This window comes from Carcharhinus amblyrhynchos, chromosome 14, assembly GCF_965287045.1.
Source record: "Carcharhinus amblyrhynchos chromosome 14, sCarAmb.v2.hapA, whole genome shotgun sequence".
NCBI classification, from domain to species: domain Eukaryota; kingdom Metazoa; phylum Chordata; class Chondrichthyes; order Carcharhiniformes; family Carcharhinidae; genus Carcharhinus; species Carcharhinus amblyrhynchos.
In genome coordinates this window covers 9527255-9552179 of record NC_137337.1, presented here as the reverse complement: position 1 = coordinate 9552179, position 24925 = coordinate 9527255, and the positions used below count along the sequence as shown (strand labels likewise).

The 24925-nt window shown below is 47.0% G+C and overlaps 1 protein-coding gene across 4 annotated transcripts in view; it reads left to right on the top strand.

The window, feature by feature from the left end:
- Window positions 1-24925, top strand: part of adck1 (aarF domain containing kinase 1) — a 446668-nt gene that overhangs the window by 345032 nt on the left and 76711 nt on the right. The window lies entirely within an intron of this gene.

The window sequence follows — 24925 nt, the reverse complement described above, 5'->3', positions numbered from 1 at the left end:
TAGCCATCATCAGTCCATTCCAAGGTGATGTTGATCCTGGCAGGTGCAGTGGAGAGACATGACTCACTGCTATAGAAAGTGACAAAATTCACACAGCTGCTGTAACTAACTCTTTTCAAGAGAGTTGTAATTGACTTGGGGCTACTCCCCTTCATATCTTCCTTCAACTCCCTCGGGCCGGCCTAGTGGCACAGTGGATAGCACTGCTGCCTCACAGCACCAGGGACCCAGGTTCGATTCCTGGTTTGGGTCACTGCCTGTGTGGAGTCTGCACATTCTCTCCGTGTTTGCGTGGGTTTCCTCCGGGTGCTCAGGTTTCCTCTCAAAGACCAAAGATGTGCAGGTTAGTTAGATTGGCCAGGCTAAATTGGCCCTTAGTGTCAGGGGGATTAATAGGGTAAATCCATGGGGTTATGGAGATAGGGCCTGGGTGGGATTGTTGTCAGTGCAGAGACGATGGGCTGAATGGTCTCCTCCACTGTAGGGATCCTGTGAATCTATGACTTGCTTCTTCCACCATTCAGTTAGGTCATGCCTGATCTGTATCTTAATTCCCTGCACCCACCTCCACTCCATTTCCTTAACACCCTTGCCTGGTTACAATCCATTGCTCTCAGACTGGGTAGGTGTGTGACTTTGATGACTGGTGCTCATTTAAATGAATTGTGAATGTGGAATATTAATAACTCTGATAATGGTAAGAGAATAAATCAGTAAATATCTTTGTAAGCTGTGGTATGGACCACCCCCTTTGCACTTTATCGCATCGCTAGTTTCTGGTGTGGTGGGTTCCCTGGTGTTAGGTTCAGTGGTTTGTGGTGTGTTTCATAACAGAGTTAATAAAGAGAAGAACAATTTATATCCAAAGGAATGAATGACTCATGTCTAGGGCCAGTTTCCAAGCATGACAGTGCAAGATCTGTTGAATAAATTCACTGGCAGCTAATTGTCTTGTGACGTGCATAGTGCAATACTGCACATTCAAAGACTTCTTTGCAAATAACAAGGGATTTATTAACAAGTCATGCAGAGCAACAACCTGTTTGCAGCTAATTCCAGAATGCCTCTGCCTGGGAGAAACTCCTCCCCCACTTTGGTAATCCCCCACTTGATTGGTCACCCAAGTCCAGGTGACCCTTACTCTGCTGTGTTTCCCTTAAAGGGAGAATCACCATACATCGTCACTCTCTAGCTTTTGTAGAGGGATGGAAGGTCTTTCATTTATATAGCACCTTGGAATGTCCAAGAGCATTTAACAACCAATGAAGTATCTTTGAATTGCTGCTGCCGTTGTGATTTGGGGACCACAGCAGCCAGTTTGGACACGGCAGAGATCAGACAAGCATTGCAGCTAATGACCAAGCTTTAGTGGTGTTGGCTGAGGAATAAATAATGACCAAAGCATCTCCTCTTCTCCAAACACTGTTGTTGGACACTTTACGTTTTTACGCAGGAGGCTGGATAGGGCCTCATCCAACAGGTGGTACCTTGGACAACTCTGCCACTGGCCCATCAGCCAACCCCGAGGATCTCCATTTTTCTCTTTGCAGTGCTCACGGTGAGAACGGAAAGCTCTGAACTTGGAGGTGCCGTTCAGCCGACGGTGCTCGCCCCCGTCAGAGTCCATCACAAGCCGCTGGAGCACACACGAGCCCGGCTTCTCAACTTGGTTTTTCCAACCTTCTCTCAGTCACAAAAGAATCAAAGCAGCCAGTGTTAAAATGAGAGTTTGTGATTCGCTCGGTTTTCTAAACTCTCCAGCTGCAGCCCACTCTGATTTAAATGAGGATTTTGGATAGCCCCGCACTTTGTCATCTTCCCATTGCAATCTATCCCCTGAGATCGTCAACTCGAGGACCTGGATGTCATTAACAGCAAACCCCTTTGCGTTTGCCACTGTGAATTTCCGATTAAAAAGGAATAGGAATATCTGAATCTCTGGCTCTCTGACATTTAACTGTGATTGGTAAGTGGATCGCAAGTGCTGCCCAAGGTAAATTATGTCCTCAAGCTGAGGGAACGCAATCTCCTTCAGAGGCTTTAGTGCAAAGAGCCGTTCTTTCAATAAATCAACATTTTTAGAGAGTTTGACATGGGCTGGCAGCCCACGACTGAATGGCAGACATACTGAATCATAGAATCCCTGCAGTGCAGAAGAAGGCCATTTGGCCCATTGGCTGTGCACCGATTCTCCGACAGAACACCTTACCCACACCCTATCCCTGCAACCAGAGAATCATAGAATCCCTACAATGCAGAAGAAGGTCATTCGTGCCTGCGCCGACCGCAATCCCACCCAGGCCCTATTTCCCCTGGTAATCCCCCGACGCTAAGGGACAATTTAGCATGGCCAATCAACCTAACCCACACTTTCTTGGACTATGGGAGGAAACTGGAGCACCCGGAGAAAACCCACGCAGACATGGGGAGAATGTGCAAACTCCACACAGAGAGTGACCCAAGGTCAGAATTGAACCCAGGTCCCTGATGCTGTGAGTCTGTATTGCTAACCACTTTGCCACCATATGTATTTACTCCGCTAATCCGCCTACCAACAAACCTTGGGACTCTAATAGGCAATTTACTATGGCCAATCCACCTAACATGCACATCTTTGGACTGTGGGAGGAAACCGTTTCTCTCTTGCATTGCTCACTGAATCTGGCTTGATGGCAATAGGAATGTGAATGGTACATTGGGCCACGAGGTTACAGATTGTGGTTGAGTACAATTCTGTTTATATAATTTTGTCTGTATAGAGCGCAAGAAACAATACTTTTGACTGTATGTTAATGTATGTGACAATAATAAATCAAAATCAAAATTCTGCTACTGCTGGTGGCCCACAGCACCTCATGGATGCTCAGACTTGAGTTGCTAGATCTGTTTGATATTCCTAATTACGAATTCTACCATGAATTCTTCCTGTAAGTTGTTTCAACAAAATGTTCTTGTAACCATTTGATTAAATAACAGAAAGTAATTTTAATCTCTGCTCGTGTTTCTCTCTTTCAGACACTTGAAGCTATTTCTCCAAATTATTTCTGTTTGATTCACGCTGTAACTCTGCTAACTTTGCCCTTTCAACTCCAATCTCTCAGTATTTGACTTCAAAGGTTTCAATGAGTTCTGAAATATTTTCTCCCTCGCACACGCACTGTTAAATGTCTTCACCCAGCCTCACGCTTGCTTCCCCTCCCTCCTCCAGTCTCTTGTTTGCTGCGCGTTGCCTGCCGAAGCCCCTCGCTCTATGGATATCACCACCTGCCACCCTCTCCATGAACGATGACTTGAGACTCAAGGTCCTTCCTCTCGCAAGGGCTTTGGCACCTTTTATAGAAGCTTTCCCGATACCCCTTCCTTGGCACGTGAGTCACATGTTCCGCTGACACCGCGGTGCCTGCACAAAAGGCCAGTTGTCAGAGGCAGCACTCTGGTGGAATGCAAGGCACACCCCCCCCCCCGCCCCCCCGCCGCCCCACCACTCACCCCAGCCACCGTGGGAAGCCACTACTTTAAATCAAGCAGTCAGGAGATTGGTGGAAGGGCGGGACTGCAGGAGGGGAGGGAGGTAGAAACATAGCAAATAGAAGCAGGAGTAGGCTATTCAACCATTCAAGCCTGCTCTTGCATTCATTTTAATCATGGCTGATCATCAAATTCGTCATGCTGATCCCCCATATCCCTGGATCCCTTTAGCCCCAAGAGCTAGATCTAATTTCTTCTTGAAATCACACAATGTTTTGGCTAATTTCAACGAATTACTGTGGTTCGATTTGATTTGATTTATTATTGCCACATGTATTAGTATACAGTGAAAAATATTGTTTCTTGTGTGCTATACAGGTAAGGCATACCATTCATAGAGAAGGAAAGGAGAGCGTACAGAATGTAGAGTTACAATCATAGCTAGGGTGTAGAGAAAGATCAACTTAGTGCGAGGTAGGTCCATTCAAAAGTCTGATAGCAGCAGGGAAGAAGCTGTTCTTCAGTTGGTTGACACGTGACCTCAGACTTTTGTATCTTTTTCCCGATGAAAGAGGGCAGAAGAGAGAATGTCCAGGGTGCGTGGGGGTCCTTAATTATGCTGGCTGCTTTTCCGAGGCAGCAGGAAATGTAGACAGATTCAACAGATGGGAGGCTGTTTGTGCGATGGATTGGGCTACATTCATGATCTTTTGTATTTCCTTGCGTTTTTGGGCTGAGTAGGAGCCGTACCAAGCTGTGATACAACCAGAAAGAATGCTTTCTATGGTGCATCTGTAAAAGTTGGTGAGTGTTGTAGCTGACATGCCAAATTCCCTTAGTCTTCTGAGAAAATAGAGGCATTGTTGGGCTTTCTTAACTATAGTGTCGGCATGGGAGGGACCAGGACAGGTTGTTGGTGATCTGGACACTTAAAAACTTGAAGCTCTCGCCCCTTTCTACTTCATCCCCATTGATGTAGACAGGGACATGTTCTCCTTTACTCTTCCTGAAATCGATGACAATCTCCTTCGTTTTGTTGACATTGAGGATGGGATTATTGTCGCTGCACAAGTTCACCAAGTTCTCTATCTCATTCCTGTACTCTGCCTCGTCATTGTTTGAGTTCCGTCATCAGCAGACTTGAAAATCGAATTGGAGGGGAATTTGGTCACACAGTCATAGGTATATAAGGAGTATAGTAGGGGGCTGAGAACGCAGCCTTGTGGGGCACCGGTGTTGAGGATGATCGTGGAGGAGGTGTTGTTGCCTATCCTTACTGATTGTGGTCTGTGGGTTAGGAAGTTCAGGATTCAGACGCAGAGGGAGGTGCCGAGGCCCAGGCCACAGAGTTTGGAGATGAGTTTTGTGGGAATAGTGTTGAAGGCTGAGCTGCAGTCAATAAATAGGAGTCTAGATTGCAGGTTAGATGGATTGGCTATGCTAAATTGCCCCCGAGTGTCAGGAGGATTAGCAGAGTAAATACATGGGGTTACGAGGATAGCTAACACCTGGGAGGAATAGTTGCCGGTGCAGACTCAATGGGCCAAATGGCCTCCTTCTGCACTGTCGGGATTCTTTGATTGTTTCATGGTCGTCATTACTGAGATGAGCTTTTTTAAAATCCACCTCTATTCATTGAACTTAAATTCCCTTAGCTGCTGTGGGGGGATTTGAACTCACGTCTCCAGAGCGTTAGTCTGTGCCTCTGGATCACTAGTCAGTACCATTACCACTACTGCCATTCCCGAATGGGGGAAAACAAGCTGTCAGATAGCTGGCACACGCAGCAAGCCAGGGAGTTCCGCTTGGCACAACCATCGACCCATCAACTGAAGAACATCAAGAAACAAGCTGATTTAAACAGCTTGGGAAAGCAAATTCCTGGCTGCCGATATAACTGGCCTGGCTGATCACAGATGTAAGAGGAGGGTATTCACTATCAAATGCTTGAAATTGTACATTAATGGATGTTGATTTTCTTATTGGTTAGGAGTCAGTACTGCTCTGAGGAAAACACTGGAGTATCTTAGGGTCCTGGAAGGTCTTTCAGCAAGGGGCTATCAGCAGACTGACCCCAAATCCACCCAGCTTAACTCTTTTCCTGACCTGTCAGAATTCCAGGAATGGGATTTTTGGATGCCAGCTAATGTATTGATACAGCACATTGAACACATAGAGAAAAAAATCCCTATGCTCTTCACAGAGACATCCAGAATGATCAGGGATGCCAAAGGAGGGCGATAAAAGGAGGAAGGCTGGCCTAGTGGTATTATCGCTAGGCTATTATTCCAGGAACTCAACTAATATTCTGGGGACCCGGGTTCGAATCCCACCAAGGCAGCTGGTGGAATTTGAATTCAACAAAAATTATCAGGAATTAAGAATCTACTGATGACCGTGAAACCATTGTTGATTGTTGGAAAAACACATCTGGTTCACTAATGTCCTTTAGGCAAGGAAATTACCTGGCCTGGCCTACATGTTGACTCCAGAGTCACAGCAATGTGGTTGACTCTCAACTGCCATCTGGAATGGCTGAGCAAGCCACTCAGTTTGAGCACAACCAGGGATGGGCAATAAATATTGACCCTGCCAGCAATCCCATGTCCCACAAATTAATTTTTAAAAAAGCTTGCTTTTTAAGGTGGGTCTTAACAGAGAGAATTAGGGAGATGGAGAGGGGTAATGAGAACATTCTGAGGATACAGGATGGACTGTTTCAGATAGAGATGAGGAGAAATTTCTCCACCCAGAGAGAGGTCAGCCTGTGGAATTCCCTACCACAGGAACTAGTTGAGGCCAATACATTGTACGCTTTCAAGAAGCAATTAGACATAATACTTGAGGCGAAAGGGGTCAAAGGATATGGGAGAAAGGCAGCAGCAGACTACTGAGTTGGATCCATCAGCCATGATCATAATGAATAGCAGAGCAGGCTCAAAGGGCTGAATGGCCTACTCTTGCTCTTATTTTCTATGTTTCCATTCCAGAATCTGGGGCCCAGACATCTGAATTGAGGAGAGCCTCAGATGGAGATGATGGAAGGGCAGCATGGTTGCACAGTGGTTAGCATTGCTGCCTCACAGCGTCAGGGACCCGGGTTCAATTCCAGCCTCGGGTGACTACCTGAGTGGAGTTTGCACATTCTCCCCCTGTCTGAATGAGTTTCCTCCCACAGTAACTGCTGGTTAGGTGCATTGATTCAGATTCCAGCACTATTTTGCTGTTTTCTCCAAGGATGCGCAGGCTACATGGATTGGCCGTGCAAAATTGATCCTTAGTGTCCTGAAAACTAGCAAAGGAATAGGGTCTAGGTGGGATTGTTGTCAGTGCAGGCTCGATGGCCCTTCACTGTAGGGATTCTATGAGGATGTACAGGATAGCAGAATCAGGAGGATTGGATGATTTGAAAGGAGTGGTAGGAGGGAGGAGGCAACAGATTGAATGGGAAACAATCATTAAGGATGAGAATTTTAAATTGGAGGCATTTTAAATTGGAGCGAAGGCTGAAAAGCAGGATTGGCACATGAAGAAAAACTGGTTAGACTGCAAGCCCTTTGATTTGATTTTAATTTGGTTTATTATTGTCACATGTATTAACATACAGTGTAAAGTATTGTTTGCGTGTTATACAGACAAAGCATACTATTCATAGAGAAGGAAACGAGGGAGTGCAGAATGTAGTGTTACAGTCATAGCTAGGGTGTAGAGAAAGATCAGCTTAATGCAAGGTAGGTCCACTCAAAAGTCTGACGGTGACAGGGAAGAAGCTGTTCTTGAGTTGGTTGGAACGTGACCTCAGACTTTTATATCTTTTTCTCGAAGGAAGAAGGTGGAAGAAAGAATGTCCGCAGTGCGTGGGGTCCTTAATTATGCTGGCTGCTTTGCCGAGTCAGTGGGAAGTGTACACAGAGTCAATGGATGGGAGGCTGGTTTGTGTGATGGATTGGGCAACATTCACGACCTTTTGTAAGTTCCTTGCAGTCTTGGGCAGAGCAGGAGCCCATACCAAGCTGTGATACAACCAGAAAGAATGCTTTCTATGGCGCATCTGTAAAAGTTGAACACTGGGTCTTGATAAAAGCGCTGTGTCCGATGCTTCAACCAAGAGGGAACTTCACTGATAGTGCAGCACTCCCTCAGTAACGCACTTCGGCCAATGACTCTGTTCTCCTGGAGTGGGAGTTGAACCCACTGCCCCCGTGCTTCCTGCTGAACTAGGGCTGAGTACGAAAGATCAGTGGGCAGACGCTCTGTGCTGTGCATTACAAAACCTGGAAAAACGGGAGGAAAACGATGGCACACGTTTCCAGTAAAAAAAAAAGACCTCTTCAAACAGGCTTAGGGAAAATAAAATACGAGAAAACTAGGACCCAGCCCCTTAAAAGCGGAGAAATCTACCCTGATGCCTTGTTTGTTTTGCCATTTGAGTCCACGTACTTGACTGACTTTGAAGTCGAAAGGGCAAAATGTTTTTTCCATCACATTAAGCCATCATTAACAAGCTGGTGACGCGGGCAGTCTCTTGATACTGCGGCTGACTGATGGTCTCAGCTATTTTAGGGCAATTGTTAGTATGAAAAAACCAGCTGAAGCAAGAAAGGAAAAACCCAACGCCTCGCTACCTCCGCCGTGCCGTTATGGGGTGAAAGCTGGTGTAAAGTTCTGAGGATGCGTCCGCAATTTATTTCTCCATATTTCAGATCAGCGGATTCAGTTAGCTGAGGTCGTTAATGAGAACTGTATTGGACGCTCGCCAGCTGCACTGCCTGATTTTCTCTGTAGTTTAACCACCTTACCCCACCTCCATCCCCCAAACCTCCTCCGTTGCTGAAGCCAGCCACTCGATACTGAAACGATCCCCCCCGATCTTTAAATTACTGAGTGTGATGTTGAAAGGCCCTCCTCTCTCCTGGACCCAGCAGAGCCTGATGAGAAAAGAGCTTGTAAGGGGGACTCAGAATTGAGGTAACATTCTTCCCTTTGACCCATGCCCGCTTTTAGAAGAGGGTTTTGGACACCATGGGCGGGATTCGCCCCAAAAACCAGAAGATCCCACCCGAAAGGTCAACGGACCTTTCCACAGTCCATTCCTTGCCCACTACGATCCCCGTGCCGGGCAGAAGGGGAATATTCCTCCTCTCCATAAGTGCCGCTGTCTGTGAAACAACTAATCATTGGGGTTAGAATATGAACACCCTGATTAGGGGCCAAATTGATGGGCCATTCAAGGAGCCTCTTGCTTTTTCCCAGGGTGGAAGAGTCAATTACTAGAGGGCATAGATTTCAGGTGCGAGGGGCAAGGTTTAAAGGAGATGTATGAGGCAGATATTTTACACAGAGAGTAGTGGGTGCCTGGAACTCGTTGCCGGGGGAGGTGGTGGAAGCAGATACAGTAGTCACTTTTAAGGGGCATCTTGACAAGTACGTGAATAGGGCGGGAATAGAGGAATATGGTCCCCGGAGGGATAGGGGGTTTTAGTTGAGTTGGGCAGCATGGTCAGTGCAGGCTTGGAGGCTGAAGAGCCTGTTCCCTGTGCAGTAATTCTCTTTGTTCTCTTGTTCTTAACCTGTCAGTTCCTCTGGGACTCCTAGTGCAGACTGCTGACTGAAAGCACTCTGTATGCTGTTGTCAGGCTTGTGAGTAAAGAGATTTTGGTGAAGGGACTTCTGCCTTCGAGGACTTATTACAGTCTGATAATCCTTTAGACTCTCGGAGAGGATTTAAATGGGAGTTGCCCATTTCTTCAATCTATATGGATTCAGGGAAACTAAGACGGTGCGGACTTCGGACAGTCAATTTTTCCGATTTGTTTATAAAGGTTTCCAGTGTGCTGCTGGCCTGAGGAAACCTAGGACCATCCCTCTCACCACCACTTTCTCCTCTCCTAACTGTGATGGACCCCACCGCTAACCATATATCATCACGTATGCCTCAAATTCCCACCCTGTTTTGTTTATTATTTTATTTATTAGTGTCACAAGTAGGCTTACATTCACACTGCAATGAAGTTACTGTTAAAATCCTTCAGCCGCCACACTCCGGCACCTGTTCGCACACAGTGAGGGAGAATTTAGCGCCCAAACTAGCACGTCTTTTGGATTGTGGGGGTAAACCGGAGCACACAGAGGAAATCCACGCAGACACGGGGAGAATGTGCAGACTCTGCACAGACAGTGACCCAAGCCGGGAATCAAACCCGGACGCCTGGCGCTGTGAGGCAGCAACGCTAACTGGGAGACTCCATTCACAGATGGAAGCAAAGTTCAGATATTAAAATGGCACTGATTTCACTCCAGTATGTGCTAACAACTTTAAACTAATTCCATTTCCACCCTCACCCCCCGACACCTAACCCGTATTGTTACAAATATCACGTCCGCATGTTTTAAAATATACCTTTCAGTTTTAGTTTTCGAACATAGCTTCAATTTTTAAGCTGTTAATGTTTTAACTGTAGAAAAATGGGTAATTGCAAGATGAACAAGCTGCGAGGTTATTGTGCTTCAAAGGCCAGAACAGAAGCGATAAATCTAACAAATTGCAAGTGGAGAAACTTGACGCATGGCCGAGCTAAAAACGGAAACTGAAAATGGAAACGCGCAAGGGAAACTTAGAAAGGAAACTGACTCCCTGCCTCCCCCCACTCCCTGTTTGTAATCAAACAGAAACTGAACCTGAGATTTGGAAACCAAAACCTCTGGGCAGACTGAAACTGGTTGAAGTGTACATAAGGAGGCAAGAGGCACCCAGGCTCAGTGAGGGTTGCAGTTTACCTGGAACTGGTACGTGCAGTTTGTAATTCACCAAGAGAAGATGGCCAAAGTAAATGATACTTAGATAGACCTGAAGAGTAAAAAAAACTTTATAATTCACTGTGTGGAATGTGGATGAGGCTTAGGGCAGGATTTTCCAGCCGCGCTTGCCCCAAAACCGGAAAATCCCACCCGAGGCCAACAGACCTTTTCATGGTCTGCCCCCCGCCTGCTACGATTCCCTTGGTGCGGGGAGGGGGAAACGGGAAAATACCCCCTTTAACCTCAGTTTGAATTTTGTGTGGGAACAGAAACTGGAAGGTTTCTCAGTTTGAAATGTAATGAAGACTCTACAGTGGTCCTCATAGAACCTTGCGGCAAAGAAAGCAGACAGCATTTAGCTTGGAAATATCGAAGGCAATCAAAACAAGAACACAAGGCATCTGAAGCCAGGAGGTAATAGTACATGAAAATGTTACCTCTGAATATAGCTGCAGCTGAGGAGAATTAAAGATAGTTCCCAGTGAACTGTGACATATCTATAGTTGTTCCCTATAGAAGCAAATCTCTTTTAAATGCCACAATATATACAATATTGTAAACAATGAGAAAATTCTTGGGGCAGGTAAGAAGCAAGCATATGTGGGTATAATCTATTGTGTTAACTTGATTGTATTTGCTTTGCTTAATTTGTTCAACATACAATGAAGGGTGTGTTTTTTTAAGAAAATGAAATCTCGCAGTGTAGTTCGATTGGGTGCTACAAGGTTTGGGATTTTGCTTTAAATGTTAATGGTCCATAACCGGATCATAACAATATCCCCAGCTACAACCAGGACTGAAGATTTTCAACAGTTGAGGGCAACAAATTTTCCTTTACGTTCCATGCGGGGAAATAAATCCCAGTGCTGAGATGTCTTTTTTGCATCGATTAGTATGTTCCTTGTATGATATACCTGCAGATTGCTGTTATTCTCAATGCTCCTTCAGGTGACCCCATTCAAAATAAATGGTTAAACTTGTACAGAACCTTGGTTAGAGCACACTTAGGAGTGTGCAGTGTCCTGGTCCCCACATTTCAGAATAGATAGAGAAAATGCAAGAAATGATTTCCGAGGATGATGCCAGACCTACAGAAAAGGAGTACAGAAAAGCTTTACCAGGATGTTACCTGGTATGGAGGGTATTAGCTATGAGGAGAGACTGAATAAACTGGGATTGTTCTCCCTGGAAAGACCGAGGCTGAGGAGGCGACACGGTGGAAGTTTATAAAATTCTGAGGGGCATAGATAAGGTGAACAGTTGGAAGCTTTTTCCCAGGACAGAAATGACAATTACAAAGGGCCATAAGTTCAAGATAAGGGGGGAAAGGTTCATTGGAGGTCTACAGGGGAGGTTTTTTACACAGAGAGTGGTGGGGGCCTGGAATGCACTACCAAGTGAGATGGTTGAAGCAGATACGTTAGCCACATTTAGGATAGGCACATGAACAGGCGGTTTATCGAGATACGATAACGTGATCGGCACAGGCTTGGTGGACCGAAGGGCCTTTTCCTATGCTATACTGTTCTTTGTTTTGTTCTGTCTGAAAGACGGTGGGTGGAATTCACCGGCCGCGCTGGTTTAAAAGCCAGAAATTCCCGCCCGACCGTCAATGGCGTTTCACATTCTCCGCAACACACGCGCTAAAATTCCAGTGGTGGCGGGATGGGAGAATTCTGGCCAATATCGATCAAGGTGGATGATAAAAATCAGTGCACCTTTGAGGGAAAGGACAAGGGATTCCTCTCTGTGTCCTGGCCAATATTTATCCTTCAATAAACAACTAAAATAGATGGCAATTTGTCTCATTGTTACATGGGAATTACTGTGTATAAATTGGCTACATCCCTACATTGCAACAGTGGCTGTGCTTCATTGGCTGTCAAGTACTTTGAGACATTGTTGAAGGCACAAATGCCGATTCTACCTTTCCTTCGGCTTACCTTTCCTAATTTTACTTGTATTTAAAAACATATTGGTGGAAGGAGAATGTTTTTCTCGTTGGGTTGGGCTGTGCAGCACCTGCCCTGGGATAAAGGATATTAGCATTCAGCTGAAGAGCTTGGTGTTGGATGTGTCTCTCCGCTTCACAGCGCATGCTTTGTGAACAGCTGCTGGTCAGATGTTCCTCTGGCATCGGGAGGCCCTGCTGTACATGAGGATGAGCTGACATTCTTTCGGTATTGGAATCACTCAGACAGTCCACTTGTCTCTCTCTGAATTAAGTAAGGCCAGGGCAGCTTTTCTTTTTGCACGATGTTTGCTTTTGCTCGTGCCAGACAAACGCAGGACTGTCGTTGTTCGCAGCTCACCCCTAACGCTGTAGTGCGAGGAGAAAAAAGACGTGCGGAAGAAACGCAACATCATTTTTGAAACTTATTTCCCCGGGCAGATTATGTAAATGTTATCTCGTCATCCGTTTTGAAGTTTATGGAGCTGCGCAAATATTGACACTGCTGTCAAGTTACAATCCACTTTAAACTGCACACAAAGAGATGGAATAATGTGATTGAAGTCCCCTCTGTAATTAACCTTTTCCCTAATGAATGAAGAGTAATTGAACACAAGAAACAGTGACTCAGGCTTGTTGCTCCCCTTCACTCCCAGGTTGAAAACCTTTATCTTGTTTACTGCCTAAAAGTTTTCTTCAGTCTGCAAATTACGGCAGGCCTTCTGGTTATGTAGCCAACACTGAACATAGCAAGATTCCACTAGCAAGCAATGTGATAAATGTCCAGATATCCAAGTAAAGGGGAGAAGGTTCGGTGGAAATGAGCGGGGGAAGTTTTTTTTACACAGAAGGTGGTGGTGGCCTGGAATGCGCTGCCAAGTGAGGTGGTTGAGGCAGACATCGGGTGGCACAGTGGTTAGCACTGCTGCCTCACAGGGCCAGGGATCCGGGTTCGATTTCCGGTGTGGGACACTGTCTTATGGGGTTTGCACATTTTCCGCATGTCTGTGTGCGTCTCTTCCGGGTGCTCCGGTTGCCTCCAACAGTCCAAAGATTTGCGGGTTAGGTTAATTGGCCATGATAAATTGACCCCAGTTCGGGGAATTAGCAGGGTAAATATGTGGGGGTTAGGTGAATAGGGCCTGAGAAGGATTGCAGTTGGTGCAGACTCGATGGGCCAAATGGCTTCCTTCTGCACTGTAGGGATTCTATGATTCTATGATTTAAGACTTATCTGGACAGACACATGAACAGGTGGGGAATAGTGACCTGCACCGAAATCTGGTCGAAGCTCTGAATACACATGAAAAGTAAGTGGGCTGTTTGTGATCTATGACATTCCATGTATCTCAAATGTCTCTTCCAATTTTATGGAAAGATGGGGAGAGGGAAGATTTCTTTCTGTGGGTGGCCAGAGTTTCCATGGTGAAGGTACATGGCGGTGGAGTGGAGTGGAGTGAATGATTCTCTTAAGGCTAAGGAGGGACAAGAGAGGACCGTCCTGGAGACCAGCGGATAATTCGAACAAGACAAAATACTGCAAAACAGTAAAGTCCGTGACTTCAACACTTAGGCCACAAAGCAGAAGGCATGGCTGCCAGTACTGTGACAAAGTGAATGGAGAACTCACTATAAGCTAGAGTTTGAGAAACTCAGACATTGGTGCAGGGGGGTGGGGGGGTGTGGCTGTAAAGAGATGTTGCAAATTACGGAGATGGTCCAAGGACTTGGAGCATGAGCTCAAGACTGGTGACTGAACAGGACTTGGTGCTAGTTAGCTGTAGATTTGGGTACTAATTCTGCACAGGCTGATCCCACTCAAAAGCGTGTGGATTCATGTCCACAAAAATTAAAACTGGTTTGCTCCACACAAAAGCTCCACTTGCGAATTCTCCCAACCTGCGTGTGGAATTCACTACCGCAGATTGTAGCTGAGGCCAAAACGTTGCCTGATTTCAAGACGAAATTAGATGTAGCTCTCGAGGCTAAAGAGATCAAGGGATTATGGTGGGGTAGGGGGGAAATCATGATATTGAATTTGATGATTGAAATGAATGGTGGAGCAGGCTCGAAGGGCCAAATGGCCTACTCCTGTTTCTAGTTCCTATGATTAAAGCTAAACCTCCAGATTTGCGTTGATTGTACGCAAGTCAGAACCAGCTCGTCAGCTTAAACCCTCCTTCCCCCACTCCACAGATCGCAGCACCCTCCCCAACCACCACCACCCCCCCTCACCCCACCCCAAGCCCCCTCCCCACCCCCCTGGCCTCCCAAACCCTGCGTTCAGCTCCCAGTCTCTGTGAGTGACACAGAAAGCCTGTGGCGGCTGCATCCCGCGAGTTTAATTGCTACCGTGCTCCAGGCGAGACAGCTCTCCTCTTTAGGGGGCAGGGGAAATCGGAGCTCACTGCACATCGCCCCGGACGCCATTCGGAGCCACTTCAGTGGGCTAGAAAATTGCTGGCTGCCCGCCTGCTGCCTCGTCTTCATCCAAAGACAAAGCGAAGAAGTAGCCAGGCTTCTGTTTGGACCCGGCCGCACCTTTATCTGCCAGACGCTGTCGGCGCAGATCAGTTACCACATCGTCCCCCCCCACCCTGATTGAACCCGAGAGGGAAGTCTCGTAAACGCAAAGTGCAGAGATTAACCCCCCCCCCAGAAAAAAAAACAATTGTTGCTACACTGCCCCCCCCAGCCCCGCTGTATACGCCACGCTGGCTTGCTCAAGGTTACAGATTGCTGGTGTCTCCAAAAAGGTGACTGTGGCTTGATTTGTGACTGGAAGAGTCCCCTCGCCTCGCCACGCGCACCAGCGACTTGGGGAGAGACGGTGGGCTGGGGAACGAAACAAGAAGCTTTCTCCTCTGGCTGTTGTTAATCCGCTCTCTCTCTCACACACTGTCACAAAACGGTAGGGTGACAGCGTCCTACCATTTTGTGACAGCACGCACTGTATTTAAGATTTCAGTAGCGATCTTCCCACCGTGTTTACGATGCTGCAAAAACCATGACAACCAGTGGGATTAAGCCTTTGTGCCATCCGGCACCCACCACCCGCCCCCCCCCACCCCTCACCCACTGATACCAGCGTACACTTGTATTGCTGAGAGTGGCGGGGAAAGTTTGGGGTATCACACACTCTGCCGTATGACCTGCAGCCTCTACCATTCCACCAAATGCAAATTGTGCTGCAGTGTACATTCAAGCAGAATATACAGACAGTATATTAAACATTTTATATCCGGCGGGCGCACCTTGCGCAAGTGAATTTCTCCTCCCTGTCACATTTCTTTCTGCCTCAATGTTTTCAGAGGAGGGAAACTGACCCCAGAATTCCCAGTGCCTCGCTCTGTGATGGTCACACCTCTCTGGCACCCTGACCCTCACCCTCCACCCCCCACCACCCCCCCCCCCCCCCCCCATTCCACTTCAGTCCAAGGTCAACTAAAGGTCAGCGTCATAAGGGCACTCACCACACTTTCCGAGCAGTGCTGTGTCGTCCCTGTAGCGAGACTAAAGTTTATTTCTTAGTCACAAGTAAGGCTCACATCAACAGTGCAGTGAAGTTCTTGAGAAATTCCCCCAATCGCCGCCCCCCCCCCCCCACTACCCTCCGGCGCCTGTCCGGGTCAATGCATCCAACCAGCACATCTTCCAGAATGTGGGAGGAAACCGGAGCACCCGGAGGAAACCCCACGCAGACACGGGGAGAATGTGCAAACTCCACACGGACGGCGACCCAAGCCGGGAATCGAACCCGGGTCCCTGGCGCTGTGAAGCACCAGTGCTAACTGTACTGTGCCACTGTACCGCCTGAGATGGCCACTCAGTGGAGTGATGCAACGCAGAACTAGAACTAGGGGGCATGGCCTCAAAATAAGAGGAAGCAGGTTTAGGACTGAGTTGAGGAGGAACTTCTTCACACAAAGGGTTTTGAATCTGTGGAATTCTCTGCCTATTGAAGCAGTTGAGGCTACCTCATTGGATGTTTTGAAAACAAGGATAGATACATTTTTGAACAGTGAAGGAATTAAGGGTTATGGTGAGCGGGTGGGTAAGTGGAGCTGAGTCCACAAAAAGATCAGCCATGATCTTACTGAATGGAGCAGCAGGCCCGAGGGACCAGATGGTCTCCTCTTGCTCCTAGTTCTTATGAATGAGGCCTTTCAGCCCATCCTGTCTGTGTTGCTCTATCAAAAGAGTGATCCAATTAGCACCACTCCTTTGCTGTTTCCCCATAATTTTGCAGAAACATGCAATTCCGCTTTTACCTTGCTTTCCTTGGCCTTCCTTTTCTATATCTTTACTCCTTTCTTGCCCTTTTCTCCTCTCAGTTTCAAATGCCGCACTATTTCCACTTCTTCGTCAATAATTACCTCTCACTGCCATGTGCAAAGCTATGGGAGATTATCAAAGATCATCCATATCTTTGTGTTTTGTCTCTTGTCCTTCCTGCCTCACTTTGGGGCATTGTACATCTTTCATCATATCGGCACAGCAGCACAGTGGTTAGCATTGCTTTCTTACAGCACCAGGGACTTGGGTTTTGATTCCTGGCTTGGGTCACTATTTGTGTGGAGTCTGCACGTTCTCCCTATGTCTGCGTGGGTTTCCTCTGGGTGCTCCGGTTTCTTCCCACAGTCCGAAAGACGTGCTGGTTAGGTGCATTGGCCGTGCTAAATTCTCCCTCAATGTACCCGAACAAGTGCCAGAGTGTGGTGACTAGGAGATTTTCACAGTTACTCCATTGCAGTGTTAATGTAAGCCTACTTGTGACAATAATAAATAAAACTTTAAACTTCCAAACTTGAAAATCACATCTCATGATTTTCTCAAAATGTTCTGAACATCGAACTGTCAAGGGTAATGAGCTGTCAATGTAGCAGTTAAGGTTTGCGCTCTTAAAGGGGCTCATCAGTTACACACTTTGGCAGTGGAGTAATACCCTGGGGACAGTTTTAACTGAAGCCTTCCATCAGGAAACTAACAGGACTGGGGGAAACTCTGGTTTTAAACCCTGCCTGATTTCAGTGGCCATTGGTGCAATATAGTGGCACAGTAGTTAGCACTGCTGCCTCACAGATCCAGGATTCCAGGTTTAATTCCCGGCTTGGGTCACTGTCTGTGTGGAGTTTGCACGTTCTCCCCGTGTCTGCGTGGGTTTCCTCCAGGTGCTCCGGTTTCTTCCTACAAGCCAAAGATGTGTGGATTAGGTTGATTGGCCATGCTAAATTGATTTGAGTGTTGGAAGATTAGCAGGGTAAATATGTGGGATTATGGGAATAGGGCCTGGGTGGGATTGTGGTCGGTGCAAACTCGATGGGCCAAAAGGCTTCCTTCTGCACTATAGGGATTCTGTGATGCTATGAAGTCAGCGGGATAGTAATACAGGTGTGTCACCACCTAATTGTGGGTACGCACGTGGAAAGTCAGATTAAGATGATATGTTTTAAAGCTGTGGGTGGGCAACTTGCACCCCGTTGGGGCTCTGAGTGCGGGTTCGCAAGATGTTTTGTTGACTGTTTCCCATGCGCTGGATTTCCTGATTCTGCTGGTTTCCATCGAGTAGGTATTACTGGTATAAGTAAAATGATGCGCATTTAAAGCAAGGACGTATGAATTGAGGTGCGAGCAGATTGCTTACAATGTTGACTGTGAGAACCGTGCACTCCTTCTGTGTGAATTCGGATGCTGGTACAGTTCAGTCGGCACACGCCTTGCAAATTCCGGCTATGCAAGCCAGCAAAATGACCCGGTCCCAGGGCAATCTTGTTCGCGACACTGGTAGACGTAGGAAGTTGTGCTTTTTGTACTTTAAGTGAGGCTCCAGCAAAAATCTTTCTTTTGTTTTTAGACCATTTGAGACTGATGACAGTTCATTAATAAATGAATGATTAAGCATCCTCGTTATGAAATATTTGGCACGTGTTAATCGTACTTACTCTTATTCATGAGCTCACGGTTGGTGTGGACAAGCCCGATTTCAATCTTCCCACCTGAGCCCAGTGGACGTTTAAGCGGTCCGCCAAATTTTCTGTCTCGCCCGCTGCGATTCCCGCAATGTGCGGGATGGGAAATTTCTGGCCAGTGTGTTTGGAAGTAAAATTTGCTGTCCTAACGTTATGTAGAGTGAGTGTGAAACTTTGCTCAGGAATACATGACACCGCTCAGTAAATTTATCACAGTAATCTAATCATGCTCTTAAATAATGTATCTCCAGCACTCAGACATTGTTTTTATGCATCTATGACCGAGACTGAGCCCCAGCATTGAATTACTACCTTGTCTGTAATCCTATATCATGTTTGAGGTTTGGCCATACAATACACAGCTGGCGCTGCCATTGCGCATCTTAGTTGTTCCCTGCAACAAAGGTGATATAATGTAGATGTAAGGTTAATAGTGATGACTGTGATGTAGGAACTGATTTTTATTCAAACTATGGGAAAGCGCACATGATACATGATGGGCGGCACGGTGGCACAGTGGTTAGCACTGCTCCCTCGCAGCACCAGGGACCTGGGTTCAATTCCTGGTTTGGGTCATTGTCTGTGCGGAGTCTCCACTTTCTCCCCATGTCTGCGTGTGTTTCCTCCGGGTGCTCCGGTTTCCTCCCACAATCCAAAGATGTGTGAGTTAGGTTGATTGGCCATGCTAAATTGCCACTTTGTGTCAGGGAGATTAGCAGGGTAAATATGTGGGGTTACAGGGATAAGGCCTGGTTGGGATTGTGGTCAGCGCAGACTCGATGGGCTGAGTGGCCTCCTTTTGCACAATAGTGATTCTGTAGATAACCTGTCTTGTCTTTAACTGCGCTTCATCTATTTTTGGTTGCTAAAGTTGGTTGGTGGAAGGGAAACCCTTTCCATTTTAGGATCAGGTGTTGCCAAGCAGGGTGAGAAATGGCCACTGTTTACGTGTCGCTTCTAAACTCAGAGGAGACACACTCAAGCCCAGCCCACTGCTCTCAGGGTGAGAAGACAACACACTGGGCAACTTCGCGAGGTGAGGACGGGGCTGGGGAGAGAGCCCCCAGTTTCTCTTCTTCACCACAATCTCCCTCCCTAAGCCACCCTCCCTGACACCCTCCACCTTCACCCCTGACAGTGTGTCTGGGGATCTCGTGGACTCCTTGTCCATGAGATAGCTTGAGGCTATCCAGATCGCTGCCTCTCCGCTTGTCTTCCTTTCCCCGAGCCTATCAGATAGACTTTTCCATATGCCTGCCACTGCCCTAACCCTGAGCTCATGCCAAGGGGTCAGCAACAACGGTATCTTATTCAGCAAGTACCTGCTTACGAATGCTCAGTTTGCGTTCTGCCATGGCCACTCAGTTCCTGATCTCAATACAAGCTTCGGATATGAAGAAAGAAGCTGAATGCCAGAGGTGAGGTGAGAGTGACTGCCTTTGACATCAAGGCAGCATTTGACTGAGTGTGGCATCAAGCCCAGCAAAACTGGAGTCAATGGGAATCAGGTGGAAAATTCTCTGCTGGTTGGAGACATACCTGGCACTGAGGAAGATGGTTGTGGTGGTTGAAGGTCAGTCATCTCCTGGAAATCACAGTAGGCGTCCTTCAAGTTAGTGCCCAAGACCCAAGCATCTTCAGCTACTGCATCACTCATTAATGACCTTCCTTCCATCATAAGGTCAGAAGTGGGGAGGTTTTCTGACGATTGTATACCCACTTTGCGAATCCTTAGATACTGAAGCAGTCTGTGTTCAAATGCAGAAAGATCTGGACAATATCCAGGCTTGGGTTGACAAGTGGTAAGAAATGTTCATGCCACACAAGTGCCAAGCAATGACCATCTCCAACAAGAGAGAATCAAACCATCACCCCCTTGACACCGAGTGGCATGACATCACTGAATCCCCCGCTATCAACATCCTGGGAGTTACCATTGACTAGAAACTCAACTGGCCTAGCTATGTAAATATTGTGGCTTAAAGAATAGGTCAGAGGTTGCGGTGAATAACTCATCCCCTGACTCACCAAAACCTATCCACTATTTACAAGGCACAAGTCAGGAGTGTGATGGAATACTCCCCACCTGCCTGGATGGGTGCAGCTCCAACAACACTCAAGAAGCTCAACACCGTCCAGTACAAAGCAGCCAACTTGATTGGCACCCCATCCACAAACATCCCAACCCTCCACCACCAATGAACAGTGGCTGCCGTGTATACCATCTACGAGATTCACTGCAGGATCTCACAAGCCTCCCTAGACAGCATCTTCTAAACTCACAGACCACTACCCCCTAGAATGATAAGGGCAGCAGAAAGATGGGAACACCTCCACCTGGAGATTCCCCTCCAAGTCATTCACCATCCTGACTTGGAAATATATCACCGTTCCTTCACTGTCACTGGATCAAAATCCTGAAGTCCCTCCCTAACAGCACTGTGGGTGTACCTCCATCCCACGGACTGCAGCGGTTCAAGAAGGCAGTACTTTCTAAAAGACAGCTGGGGATGGGCAATAAATGCTGACCAAGCCCTCGATGCCCACATCCCGTGAATGAATTAGAAACAAAACAAACTGTCCCGAAATCTCTCCCTTTGGCTCAGTACTTTTATTGATATCACTCTTGTTAGGAGTCTTGGACAGAATAGAATCCCTACAGTGCAGGAGGAGGCCATTTGGCCCATCGAATTTGCACCGACCACAATCCCAACCAGGCCCTATTCCCGTAACCCCACATATTTACCCTGCTAATCCCCTTGACACTAGGCCAATCAATCTAACCTGCATATCTTTGGAGTGCGGGAGGAAACTGGAGCACCCGGAGGAAACCCACACAGACACGGGGAGAACATGCAAACACTTCACAGTGATCCGAGGCCGGACTGAAACCCGGTCCCTGGTGCTGCGAGGCAGCAGCGCTAACCACTGTGCTGCCCAGATCTTTTCACTATATTAGATAGGCTATATAAATGTACACTCTTGTCATTGGAAATATCTCACCCATCTGGCCTAATTCGAATTTGAATCTCAGCCCCGGAGGAGGAGTAGCCACCAGCCCTTGCTGTCTAGTTATGAAGGGTGTATCTTTATTCTTTTAGTAAATGGTTATCTTCACCAGTCCCAACCAATCTGCTCCACAAGTACATTGAAAGATTTGGAGAATTAAAAATACATTATCCTTTGTGTGAATTTGGATAATTGCTTCTTCATTTTAATATTAATTCAAATTCAATAATTCATGTGCCAGCAACTCTGCGAAAATATCCCTTCTCACAAAGATTGATGTTTCAATTTAAAATGTGTTAAACCGCTCTACCATCAACAAGTCCGAATGTTAGGAGAAGAATATTTTTCTCTTAAGGAGCTCTTGTGCTCCATTCTGCGTTCAGTGGCAATGCCCACACATGCATGAGGTGCAGCTGGTGACACTAGGAACTCGCAGATGTATATTTAAGAAGATGAACTTCCTTAGTATCACCAAAAGCGCATTAGAACCATAGAATCCCTTCATAGCAGAAGGAGATCATTCAGCCCATCGAGTCTGCATCGACGACAATTCCAACCCGGGCTCTATCCCTATAACACCATGTATTTACCCCGCTAATCCCCCGACACAAAGGTGCAATTTAGCATGGCCAATCCACCTAACCCGCACATCTTTGGACTGTGGGAGAAAACTGGAGCAACTCGGTGGAAACCCAGGAGAACGTCCAAACTCCACACAGACAGTGACCCAAGCTGAGAATTGAACCTGGATCCCTGGTTCTGTGAGGCAGCAGTGCTAACCACTGTGCCACCGTGCTGGCCCGTAGGTAACATTCCTTCCTCTGCCTCAAGACGTTGTGGGCTCAAGTTTAAAGGGTATCCCAGTAAAGGCAAATAATGTTTTGTTGCCAGTTGCACTGCAACAAAAGCCTGGCTGTTTCTTGTTGTGGTTTCAGATGCCCTTCACTGCTTTGTGTCGTTGTCACATCCTCCAGCTCTACAACTCTCCAAGAACTCTACGTTCCTTCAACACTGGCCTGTGGGCCATTCTTCATCTCCTGCACCTCACCACTGGTGGGTATAGGTCTAAACTCCAGATACCACTCTGAGACTCTGCTTGTCTTGCTGTTCAATTAAGACACTCCTTTCAAACCTACCTCTTTGCTCAAGTTTTTGGACAACTTGCCCTGAGGTGTCCTTTTGCTTGCCTTTCTGTCCTGTGGTGTGCCTCAGCAGGTTAAAGGGACTGGAGGGGGGGTGTGAATGAAAGTCCTCTTGTTGTCATTGTGTACTTCATGTACTCCAGTGTGTAAGAGATGCAGTGGGACGCCAGTCTCACAGCATGCCTGCCTCTAAATGTGTAATCTGATCCAGTCAGTGACTGTGATTTGATTGTGGTTTGCAGCCCACCCCCCTGCCCCTCCTCTGATACCTGTAGAAGAGAGATTGATGGGGCCTCCGCTTTTGCTGGAAACTTAAAGCCGTCACTCTGTTTTATTAAAGAATCCCAGGTTTAGTGGGGTCAAGGCTTATAAAGAGATTGATTGTTGCAAAAGGACAGAGTTCAGCAATGATTGGTTGATGGCCCAGACTCACGGTCCATTATTCTTTAATTGTTGGTGGCTGCTTGTCAGCTGTGGCTCAGCAAATAACACTCTCCCTCCTGAGTGGGAGCGTTCTGGGTTCAAGTCCCACTGCAGAGGCCCTAGCACAAAAATCCAGGCAGGCACTTCCAGTGTAGTACCGAGGGTGCGCTGTCCATGGTACCAGCTCCCGGATTGGAGGCGAAACCAAGGCACCGCCAGCCCCCTTAGTTGGAAGATCCTATGGCATTATTTTGCAGAAAAGCCTGGGAAAGCTTCACAGCTCGCTAGCCATTAGCCCTCAGCCGGCATCACTTGAAAAGATCACGTGGTCATTATCACATCACTGTTTGTGGGAGCATGCTGAATAGGGCGGCACAGTGACTCAGTGATTAGCACTGCTGCCTCACAGCGCCAGGTGCCCGGGTTCAATTCCGGCCTCGGGTCACTGTCTGTTTGGAGTTTGCACATTCTCTCCATGTCTGTGTGGGTTTCCTCCGGGTGCTCCGGTTTCCTCCCACAGTCCAAAGATGTGTGGTTCAGGTTGATTGGCCATACTAAATTGCCCCTTGGTACCAGGGGATCAGCAGAGTAAATATATGGGGTTACGGGACTAGGGTGGGGTTGTGGTCAGTGCAGACGCAATGGGCTGAATGGCCTCCTTCTGCACTGTAGGGATTCTATGAATTTCCTGCATTGTATCAGTGACTATGCTTCGTTAACACCTCATTGGTTTTAAAGCAATTTGTGACATCTCAACACTGTCTAAATGCAAGTCCATTTCTTGGCTGCAGTATTCTGTAGAGGAGCCTGCGAGCAGTTAATATCTGGAGTGGGATCTTCAGTAAAAAAATGAATGGGATGATTCTGTTCCGCAGGCATAACTCAGTTACCTCGTGCTGAGAAATACAGAGAGAAACAGGTCTAGAGGAAGGTGTTTGGAGGGAGTTGTCACACTGTGATTCCAGCCTGTTACAACAACACATTAATCACCCAGAACACCTGGAGAAAGTGTGTTCATTGCTACAGTAGACCCTGGATCCCTTTCTCTTTGATTTAATTTGATTTATTATTGTTACATTTACTTATATACACTGAAAAGTATTGTTTCTTGCATACCGTACATAGAGAAGGAAATGAGAGCGTGCAGAATATAATGTTACAGTCATAGCTAAGGTGTAGAGAAAGATCAACTTAATATGAGAGAGGTCCATTCAAAAGTCTGACGGCAGCAGGGAAGTTGTTCTTGAGTCGATTGGTATGTGACCTCAGACTGTTGTATCTTTTTTCCCGATGGAAGAAGGTGGAAGAGAGAATGTCTGGAATGGGTGGGTCCTTGACTATGCTGGCTGCTTTTCCGGGGGAGCTGGAAGTGTAGAGGGAGTCAATGGATGGGAAGCTGGTTTTCATGATGGGCTGGACTTCATTCATGACCCTTTGTAGTTTCTTGTGGTCTTGGCGGAGCAGGAGCCATACCAAGCTGTGATACCACCAGAAAGAATGCTTTCTATGATGCACCTGTAAAAGTTGGTGAGAATGTTAGCGGACGTGCCAAATTTCCTTAGCTTCCTGAGAAATTAGATGGGCTTCATGATTAACTGAGAGCAAAAGGCAAGGCACTGGGCCCGAGACAGTTCAGTAGAATGGAGCTTAGAAACAAAAGGGAACTGGAACTCAGAGTACCAGAAGGTCGCAGAGAAAACCAGGAGCTAACCACTGTGCTGCTAGTTGCTGACTGGGATGGCATGGTGGCTTAGTGGTTAGTACTGCTGCCTCACAGGGCCAGGGACCCGGGTTCAATCCCAACCTTGGAGTTTGCACATTCTCCCCGTGTCTGCGTGGGTTCCCTCCAGGTGCTCCTGTTTCCTCCCACAGCCCAAAGATTTGTGGTTAAGTGGATTAGCCATGCTAAATTGCCTCTTGCTGCTCTGCCAGAGAGTTATTGCAGACTGGATGGGCTGAATGGCCTCCTTTTATGGTTCAAAAGCCCAGAGCAGTCAACAACAGATATAATGAAGAAGTAGATTTTTTTTCTCCCAGCAGAGATCCAGGGCCTTCATCAATTGAGGGATTGAGTTTAGGAGTCGGGAGATAATGTTGCAGCTTTATAAGACCCTAGTCAGACCCCACTTGGAGTACTGTGCGCTGTTCTGGTCGCCTCATTACAG